General features: G+C 43.5%; 1 non-coding gene across 1 annotated transcript; it reads right to left on the bottom strand.

Annotated features, from left to right (window-relative positions):
- Nucleotides 1-1581: 1581 nt before the first annotated feature.
- On the bottom strand, nucleotides 1582-1653 carry trnah-gug (transfer RNA histidin (anticodon GUG)). The gene has a single exon. It is a non-coding gene; the product is annotated as a tRNA-His (tRNA).
- Between the last annotated feature and the right edge of the window lie 9621 nt (nucleotides 1654-11274).

The raw sequence follows: 11274 nt of genomic DNA, 5'->3' as shown, positions 1-11274 counted from the left end.
GGTTTAAAACCTTTACGATGCCCCCAGCGGATTATTGAGCCCTGTGACAGGTGGGGACACGAACCACAATACTGTGGAGGACAACAACGTCGAAGGAGGCCCTTCAGCCTGTTGTGGCCGCACTTGTCAAACACAACTGCTTAACCACCTGAATCAAGTTTTCCATCGTTTAGCCCATGATCTTACATGTTTTGGCATCGCAAATCAACATCTCAAGTTTTTTATTAAGGTTAGAATGATTTCCACCTCTCTGACCCTTTCCGCAAATCTACTCAAACCTTTCTGCCTTTTCCCGAAATCTCTTGGCCGCAGTGTTCGATCTCTCCATCAATAAGAAACGCTTCTTTCAGTCTATCCTATCCATATCCCTCAGTATTTAGTACATCTCAGTCATGTCTTCACCAATCTCCTCTGCTCGGAGACAAACAACCCCAGTCTGTCCAATCTCTCCTTACAACTGAAACTCTTCAGCCCAGACAATATCCCAGTGAATCTCTACTGCAACGTTCCCAGTGCGATCACATCCATGCAGTACTCTGAATTGCAGAACTGCACACAGTAATCTAGCTGGGGCCTAATGAACTTTTTTTTCTATTCTGTTACAGTATGAGGGCGTCGCTGGCTCGGCAGTATTGATTGCTATACCAAATTGCACAGCGGGTAGTTGAGACTCAACCGTATTGTCGTGATTCTGGAGTCACATGGAGGCCCCAGCAGGTAAGAATGGCTGTTACATTCCTTAAATGACGTCAGATAGTTTTGTTTTTTTTCATCAATTGAACATGGATATATAGGAGTTATTAGATTCTTAATTCCAGATATTTATTGAATCCCAATTCTATCACCTAGCATGGTCGGAGTGAAACCCAGGTACCTGGTGTCTGAATTAACAGTTCAGTGTTCAGTGGTAATAGCGCTCAGCCATTGCAGAAAAGCAGTGAAACTGATCTTATCCAATGAAGTCGCTTTTCCCCGATACTGTTCTGTGCCATTTTCCTGAGCTTGCCCACCCCCCCCCCCCCCAACCCCAATAATATCTGGTCCGTATCAGTAAAAGCTGCTACATGAGTATTGATCTCACAGCAGTGGTAACTAAATGGATCAAATGGTCTGCAGGTCCCGATGGTGGGTTTGGGGCATGTTCACCCAGCAACAGTAACCCCAGCCACACAGACTGATCGGTATCAATGGGAGAGTCTGTATTAGATTCTGCAATGCCTCAATGAAATAGGAAATGACTCCGCAAACACATGAGGAAAGAGCAGCGCTCTGAAAGCTAGTGCTTCAATTAAACCTGTAAGACCATAAACTGGTGTTGGGTCATTTTTAACTTTGTACTCCATAGTCCAACACCGGCATCTCCAAATTAATGAAATGGCGGTATGGGATGGAAAGTTCGGTTAGTGATCGTAGGAGGGAAGTAATCTCTAAGAACGGGTGGATTTGAATTCTGACATATGAAACACAGAGATGTGAGCGAGCAGAACTTGGAGGAAAAAAATCACCTTGGAGAAAATCAAAACTTTGAAACAACTGATTCCTTTGTATTTCACAAAAGACAGGGGCACACAGAGCTATTAGTGCCGTGACTCGGATTCGAACCGAGGCTGCTGCGGCCACAACGCAGAGTACTAACCACTATACGATCACAGCACACCACAGACGAACACAACGAGTGCATGCTGTAAGTACAGTATTATAAGGAATGTTAGGCAGAGCACCAAATGCATACTATCAGTGCTTAGCGAACAGTAGCAGATATGTGGGAACTCAGAATGGTCTGACTGTTTAACATCGGTTCCCCAGTGGCTGTGTTAATTCCATCATTAATGTGTTGAGGGCTGAGATAAATATATTTCTCCAAAACAACAAGCACTCCGGGGACAGTGCAGCTTTTGTTACCTGCACATCCACCAATATCATTTATTGTATCTGTTGCTCCCGGTGCAGTCTCCTGTACATTTGGGGACTGGGCGCCTCCTAGCAGAGCACTTTAGGGAACATCTCTGGGACACCCGCACCAATGAACCACACAGCCCTGTGGCCCAACATTTCACATCTCCCTCCCACTCTGCCGAAGACATGGAGGTCCTGGGCCTACTTCACCGCCGCTCCCTCACCAACAGAAACCTGGAGGAAGAATGCCTCATCTTCCACCTCGGAACACTTCAACCCAGGTTATCAATGTGGACTTCAACAGTTTCCTCATTTCCCCTTCCCCTACCTCACCATAGTTCCAAACTTCCAGCTCAGCACTGTCCCCATGACTTCTCCTGTGTTGTCCTACCTGCCTATCATCTATTCCACCAATCCATTCCACCCTCCCACCAGACCTGTCACCTTCATCCCCTCCCACATTTACCGATTGTACTCTATGCTACTTTCTCCCCAAACCCAACCTCCTCTCACTTATCTCTCCACCCTTCAGGCTCTCTGCCTGTATTCCTGATGAAGAGCTTTTGCCCGAAACGTCAATTTTACTGTTCCTCGGATGCTGCCTGAACTGCTGTGCTCTTCCAGCACCACTAATCCAGAATTTGGTTTCCAGCATCTGCAGTCATTGTTTATACCAAGCTTTTGATGAAAGGCATATTTCAATAGCAATGCAGTTTAACATCGGTTACTTCTCGAGTTTCCCCACACAAGGCAGTAACCACTGCTGCCACATAGTCCCAGATCCCAGCCCCAGAATCAGAGGAACTGAGTGGCGCAGTCGCGAAGATGCAACTTGAAATCGAGATGGGAATGAGGTCGCACAGATACTCGATGGTTCAAGTGAATCAACGGAGAATGCACGGTTTCTATGATGGTTTATAGGCGCAAGCAATTCCGAGGTTGGGAGTGCTTCTGGTCAAAGGCGGGGCAGAAGGAAAAATCTGTTCCCGTTTATAATAACAGCAATCTACAGTGCATCTTGCTGAGACAGCTGAGTGCTGCAACTGGAGCGGGGGCAGCTGGTTTGAAGTTTAGTTTTGCTTTACTATCACCCACTTCCCTGGAATGAATTGCTTTCACCATTTTTATTTCCAATTGTTTGGTATCTCCCTGTAGTCTGCAGCTTTCTTCCTCATGGTTAATTGCATGACGAACTGTTGTATGATCTGCACACTGCTAAATCACGGCCACTACAAGTAAATAGGAATCATTGATCTATATGAGAAAACACAGCTGGCATGCTTCATAGGTTTGCAGGCGACACCAGAATTGTAGACAGTGATGAAGATTATCTAAGTTTCAAAAGGATCTTAATCCAATGAGTCGTTGTACTGAAAAATGTAACATGGAGTTCAATCTGGATAAATGGAAGGTATTGCATTTTGGTACAACATAAAGAGTATGGCTTAAAGTCATGATCTCTGTTCCTGAGGTCAGGCTTGTATTTCAAGTTTTATTAGTCGAACGTAAACATCACCGTTTCCGTGTCCCAACCCCCAAGGATGACTAGTTTAAAATATCATCCAACACCAACTTCTCCTGGTTGAAGGCTTGACTGTGTGGAAGAAACTGATACTGAGCTGATGCGAGCAAATGTTGCTGCCACCGCCAGTGTCGGAAACACAGATCCAAACAGCAAAATCATCTTTTAAACCCACCATTGCAAAGTTAAGGGCTCAACACGCACCACTTGTGCCACTCAGCTGTCTTAGAAAGATGCACCGGAAATCGCTATGATCGTATAAACGGGGACAACCATTCCTTTGAGCAGGAGCACATTCAACCGAGGAATTTCTTGAGCCTCTGTACCATCACACGCTCACCTATTGCATCACTGGTAACTCTGCGCACTGATTCCCATCCCTATTTCCGGTTGGATCTGGGCGGCTGTGCCGATGTTAAGCTAAAATGCTATTGAAGCATGCATTTCAACAATATACTGTCCTGTCCCCCGAGTCTTTGATGTTTTGTCGAAATCGATCAATCCCATCTTTCAACGTACTTATTCAAGTGATCTCTACAGCCTCTGAGGACATCGAACTGAAAGATTCAGCTCATTCTCAGGTCCCACATGTCTGTCACTGTTTGCTGAGTACGGATATTGTACATTTGCTGTTCTTCCGAACATTTCCTCTGCTAGTATACTTATTGCTGCTTGCAAGCATCCTGTTCTGTGGTTACTGTGATCGTGGTTGTCGGTATTTTGCATTGTGACCACAGCAATCACGATTTGAAACCAAATCACGGCACTAAGAGTTCTCTCCGTTGTCCTTTTTGTGACACAAGCTAAGAAATTAATTATTTTACCTTCAAATTCCGCTCTCTTACATCTCTGCGTGTCATATATCAGGATTGAAACACACCCGTTGTCGGAGGTTTCTCTCCTTCCCACGATCATTAAACCTCCTTTCCGTCCCTCCCCCCATTTCTCTGAGGCAATGCCCAATCTATCAATCTCTTTCACATTCATACTGTTCTGTCTGTGCTGCTGCTGCGGTTACTGTTGTTGGGTGAACGTGCCCCAATCCCACCAACGGGGCCTTCAAACAAATCGATCCATTTGGATACCGCGGTTATGAAATCAATCCACATGCAGCAGCTTTTACTGACATAGGCCAGAGACAATTGGAGCGTCAGGCTCATGGAAAATACCCAGGGCAGTTTTGGTGAAAAGACATTTTATTGGAAAAGATCAGCTTTTGTGGTTTTCTGTGTTGGTCTTGTGGTAATTTCACAGGACTAATCATCCAGAGACCCAGGTAATAGTCTGGGTACTCGGGCTTGAATCCCACCATGCCAGATTGTAAAATTTGGATTCAGCAAATATCTGCAATGAAGAATCGACTGGTTACTATAGATCCATTGACAATTGTTGAATAAAAAACCATTTGGTTCACTGATGTCATTTCAGGAAGGAATCTGCTGTCCTTACTTGGTCTGGCCTGCATGTGACTTCAGACTCAGAGCAATATGGTTGAGTCTCAATTTCCCTCTGAGTTATTCAGTATGGGTAATAAATTCGGCTTCGCCAGAATCGTCCTCATACTAATCCAGAAATTTTAAAACAAATGCTCATTAGGCTCAAGCAAGAGTGTTGATTGCAGTTTTGCAAGTAGCAGGGATGTGATCACACTGAGAAAATCGTAGGAGATATTTACCGGGATATTGTTTGGGATGAAGAGTTTCAGTTGTGAAGAAAGACAGGACAGAGTGGAGTGGTTGTCGCAGTGTAAAGGAGATGTAGAGGAGACATGATTGGGTTAGGTATGGACAGGGTTGACTGAACGAGTTTCCCATTTATGGAGGATTAGCAGGGGTCAGAGATTTAAGAAGAAAGTCAGAATGGTTTGCGAAGATGCGCAAAAGTGCTTTATAAGCCAGTGAGTGGTTGGAATTTGGAATACACTGTCTGCATTGTTCAGAATGGCAGAAACCCTTAGAACCTGAATAAACATTCAGATGTGAACTTGTGATGCCATGACATATAAGGCTGTGGGATAAATATTGTGAAATGTGATTCAGTTCATTAGGCAGTTGTTTTTGACAACTGTCATCACAATTGGTTGAAGGGCCTCCTTTGAGTCTCTTGGTCTCGGTAGTATAGTGGTTCGTGTCCCCGTCTGTCACAGGGCTCAAGTCTCCACTGGGGACAGTGTAAATATTTTAAAACTGTCGCTCCATTCCCAAGTGCGGGTATTGATACCTGTCCTTCCATTCTCGATGGGGCATGTCAAAGGACGGACAGTGCTGCATGAATCAGTGTGGGAAAGGGCTGCAGCTCTCAGGGAGGCAGAGTGTCAGTGAAAATGCAAACATGTGACTTCGGCAAAATGCACCTTGTTACAGTGTTGGAAAGGAAAAAAAAACATTTGGCAGACTTGTTCCGGATTGAAGTGTTGAAATTGGGTTGATTTGCTTTGATGTGGCTGAGTTACCAGTGTATAAAAGCATTAAAAATGATTCAGGTTTTGCTCACTATAATGGAACATTGGCTCAGTAATTCGCACTGCTGTTCGGTCTGAGGGCTATGTTGATTGGTCAAGTTAAATTGCCCTGTCGTATCCAGGAAATGATTTCAGTAAATTAAGTGAATTGAGTAAAGCGGGAACACGGTCGGAAGTCGCAGGACACCAGGTTATAGTCCCACAGGTTTATTTGACATCATAATGGGGAGGGTTGCCCCTTCTTCTGGTGAAATATACGGGAATAGGGAGGAGAACTAGGTCTTGGTGAGATGCTTTTCAGAGAGTCGACACCGGCTCGATTGACTGAAATGCCTTTCTGCACTGTAGGATTCTGTGATTCTATCGGACAGGGTAATGACGGTGTTTACTGGGGGTAAAGCCACTAGAGTCGATGCTGACGGGGTTTACTGAGGATGAGATTTTATTCACTTGTTGTCTTCGAAAATTTAGAACAGTAATCCCTGAACCAAGAAATACCTAATTGGGGGTTTTCATGTTATGAAAAGTTTGGACAGAGTAAATAGGTGGAAAATTCCCTATTTCAAGTGAGTAAACATCTAGACGTCAGACATTCAAACCCTTTGATAAAACCTTTGAAGGACAAAGAAAAGATGAGAGCAGAATCGCTGTCACTCCGAGAATCTGTTTTCCAAAATATTTGGAAAGGCACATTTGTTGACATACAAGGAATACATTTCACAAGAGGGCGACAGCGTGTGTCTCGGTAAAGGTGTAGGGGTGCGGCGTAGTCGGTCAGAAGTTTCGGGGAAACAATGTCTAAGTGGGTTGACTTTAAATGTAAAGAAATTTTGTGAACGTGTGCAGCTGAATAAGATTCGGTTCCAAAAACTCTGGATTTTCAAAGATTTGGCATAATATTCTGCCTGAAGCATTGTAAATGGAACTGAGTGGATTTTTCTTATTGTGAAGGAATGATATTACATAATGAATAAGAAGTGACAAGTTGAGATCGACGTCCTGCTTTAATCACTTGCGTTAAAGCTGTGAGGACAAACACCGTGATTTTTGGTCCATTTTATACTCGGTGAATACTGCCAAAGCAACGAGCAACAAAACTGGTGGGTTTTATTTTGCATTTTAACACTCTGATTTTCTAAGCAGTATTTTCCTTAAGCTGAAATAAAGTCGGAGCAAGTTTGAATACAACATCAATCGTTCCAATGAGATAAATCTAATTCCCTTCCGATTATTACAATGAACATTGTGAGGTTGCAGCAAAGTTAAAATGAAACGAACAAAACAGCGTTTCTTGCAGTTTAATCCAATTTCAGGTTCAGCCATATCAGAAAGGCCATTGAGCAACAACATCGCCTTTATTTCCCTCTCCATGGCTCCTTCTTCACGTGAGAGAGAAAGTGACTGAAGAAATTATGCGTCAAATGTAGGTGTGAATATGACGGAAAATTCTTGTTCTCTGATTCATCCTGACACAGTTCTGATCAGAATGTATCAATGACAGGTATTCATTGTGACGAACATGGCTATTTATTGGAATTTGCTGTTTTTATAATTCTGATGCAAGCAGAAACACAATGGTGTGGATTTGATTCCGCTCTGCAAATTTCTCATCCTTTACTTTCACCACATGTACCCTGATGAGGTCACATGTCACCCCTCTACAAAATGTGCAGAGGAGACTGAACGATTATGGTGTTGTGTTATTATACCGCTGTGCTCCACATTCACGAGTTCGAGTCATACTCTGGTTGCTAACTTCACAAACCGCTCCAGCAGATTTTCTTTGCACCTCACACCTCTGGTATACACTGGATTGAGAATCTTGTTTTTGCCCTTGACTGCACGGGAGATTCAGGAATAATCGACACCACATTAAAGTCAAAATGAAGAGTTAGAGCAGTCATTCTATTCAATTGTACATCAAATTCGTGTAATGAGAAGGAACGCATTTTTCTTTCTGCCCCACATTCCATCTTGTCTTTCTATGAATTTGCATCGAAAGAAAGAGAAACAAATAACAAGAGATCGGGAGCACAAGTTTATCCAGTGGGGTTGTTCATGAGTATTTTAACCTGACACTTCACACAAAGATCTGATCAGTATTTAAAACAGTCACTCGGAATTGGAACCGCAGAAAACTTCTCCACTAAAATGAACCTTTCATTCTTTCACAAATTTCTGCTGTGTGTGAATCATACAACGATCCATCATCCAGCGTGATCACTGACTTGCCAACTGTCTAAGCTCTACCAACTTTCTTTAGTATTCACAGCTTCTGTAAACAGCCACCTGTGCTGTGCCCAGTGTCATTTGTTATCCCCACGTCACAGCACATTTCGTCTTCCTGAGTTTATGAATCTTGTTCCTGATCTGTCTCATCTGTTTAATAAACCTTTTCTATCACTTCATCCCATCCCCCCACAATTCTGAACTTATGAATAAAATAAGGCGTTCGACCAAATGTTAAACAAGTGGAAGTTTGCCATTCAGCCCATGGAGTCTGCCCCACCATTCAACGAACTCATGATTGATCTAGATTAGATTCGCTACAGCATGGAAACAGGCCCTTCGGCCCAACAAGTCCACACCAACCCTCAGAAGAGAAACCCACCCAGACCCATTCCCCTCTGACTACGGGCAATTTAACACGGCCAATTCACATGAACGCGCATCTTTGGACTGTAGGAGGATACCCACGAATGATGTGCAAACTCCACAGTGACAGCTGCCCGAGGCTAGAGTTAAACCTGGGACCCTGGTGCTGTGAGGCAGCAGTGCTAACCATTGAACCACCGTGCTGCCCCAATAATCTGTAACTCCTTTCTGCTCACTTAACTCGACAAATTTTCATCATCTTTCTGATTAACTATCTAGCACAGTTTGGAAATACCCAACAGCACAGGTGGCACATATTGTTTGGCCCCTGAGCAAAGAAATTACTCCTCAATTCTGAATTAAATGGGCATTATGTAATTCTGAAATTATGTCCTCTGGTGCTCTCCTCACAGCCTAGGGCAAACCACCTGCCCGTATCTACCCTGTCAAGATTCCATGAATATTGAACGTTTATGATTGGTGTTATACGATTAAGAGCTCCTCTTCACCTCCTTTGTTTCGAGGAGAATAATCCCAGCCTAACCAACCATTTCACAAAGCTCCATTTTATACAGAGTTGGCAACATCCTCGTAAACCTCTGCTGTCCTCTGCAGCGTCCTTACATATAATGAAGGCAGGTGGAGAAATTTATGTGAGGAAACGGGTTGAAATATCAGGTGCAGACGGGAATTGGAACTTGAAATCAGAAAGTGATTGGAATCGGATTGATCCACAGAAGGACCAAATGCAGCAATGATAACTCTGACAAATGATAATCTAATCATATTCGATTGACATTCAATGGCTTCATTGTAACTGAATTCCTACGTGTAATCGTCCTGAGAGCCAGTATTGAGGAGAATTGGAACCTGACCACCCATATAAAGAAATTGATGACAAAAACATGTCTGTCAGTCGTTTTTGTTTGATTATTAACTCAACTCATGTCTCCGTGAAGCCTACATCGTCCGCAACGCACACGTTAGATGTTTAACAGGACTCTCTCCATTTGCCTCGGTGCGTGCCGCTGCAATATCACTGAAGGACCAGGACACCCTCCACGACAATAGTCACTTAACTGTACATTGTAAAACGCCTGAATATTTATTCCCTTAACTGCTGAGGCACAATTGCAGCAGAGTACGCCATTTAGAAAATTCACTGAAGTAAGTCAACCAGGCTTTGTTGACAGAACCTTCAAAGCTCAAAGACTGTACCGACCATAAGGACAAGGTTGAAGATGCACTGAAACGTCACCATTTATGAATTACCCTCCAAGGCACGTACCAGCAGGACTTGGAGAGGAAGCAGTGGTAAATTAATTGAGTGGTGAAGCGGTCTTGATGGCCAAAGAGTTATACTTGAGCCCTCCACCTTTTATATTACAATTTTAAAATATATTGATTATTGCAATGACCAGACTTGTGCTCATTCCTTTGGGTGTTTCCTAAACTGGCGGTTGCTAAAGATCGAATATCATTCTCAGACTGTGGTCAACAATAGAAAATATCCAAAAAGCCTCTCGAACAACTGATCTCCCTGTCCAACAATCTTCAGAGATCAGTGAATATCTACTCCAAGATCTCTTTGTTCCTGTTCACCACTCAGAATCCTCACTGTTATTGTTTCAACTCCACGAATTCATTGCACTTACTGGTCTGGATTCAATTCCATTCTCAATTTCTTTTTTCCTTTCCACCTGATTGAAACATCCCTGCGGTCCCTGGTATTATTCAGCACAGTCACCTACACGACCAATTGTTGCATCGTGTGTAAACTTCTAAACATGACTCCTACAACTAAGTTTGAATTATTGATCTACATCAGGAAACAGTGGTACTCCACTGGAATCAGGCATCCAAGCATGGTTCATTGCTGGATGGGATGAACACCTGCAATAACAGCAGAATCAGACCCTTGCTACCATTTGTAAACCTGATGGTGACTCTGCAGGTTGGACTCCTGACTGATTCCTTCTCACATGTGGGAGTGGTGAATGAACTGCCCACATTGTGACTGAAGAAGTGAGTTTACATTTCAGCGGGTAATTGAATCCCTTCCTACAGACCCCGCCCCCATGGACCTGACTTCATGGAGGCGTGGGTATCCTTGTGACTATTTAGTTTGGATAATCAGCTGAATTTGAGACCACGCTGAGACGACTCCCAATTTTCCCCGTCATCCATGTATCTTTTTTATCCTTCCTTATACTCCCCAGGACTGTGGCCATCATAGTCTGAACAGCATTTGTTGTTCATCCTTAACTCTCCTTGAACTGAGTCAGAGGGAATGTATGGGTGAACCGTACTATTGTGGGTCTGGAGTTATATGTTGGCAGGTCTCTTTAAGGAAGGCAGATTTCCCATTTGAAGGGACATGAATGAATGGGTTTTCAGCAAATTAAAACTTTTTGTCACTCTTCCTTTGAGCGGGTTTATATTCCAGATTTCATTCATCAAATCTAATTACTACCAGCTGCAATGCTCCAGTCTCCAAGGGTTGCAGGCCCAAATATCGTCATTACATTTGCAGATGACACGAAGATTTGGTGGAGTAGCAGGAAGCGTAGGGACTGTCAAAGAATGAAGAAGAATATAGATAGACAAGAGAGTTGAGCGGAGAATTGGTAGATGGAGTTGAATCCAGGCAAATGTGAGGTTATGCATTTTGGGAAGTCTAATTTGAGAGACAAGGATACTGTAAACGGAAGAGCCTTGGGTAAAGTTGATGAGCAGAGAGATCTGGGAGTTCAGGTTCTTTGTACCCTGAAGGTGGCTGCACAGCTGGATCGAGTGGACA

The sequence above is a fragment of the Chiloscyllium punctatum genome, chromosome 16 (genome assembly GCF_047496795.1).
Source record: "Chiloscyllium punctatum isolate Juve2018m chromosome 16, sChiPun1.3, whole genome shotgun sequence".
Lineage (NCBI taxonomy): Eukaryota > Metazoa > Chordata > Chondrichthyes > Orectolobiformes > Hemiscylliidae > Chiloscyllium > Chiloscyllium punctatum.
The sequence above is the reverse complement of the archived record's forward strand: the minus strand, read 5'-3'. Positions and strand labels throughout refer to the sequence as shown.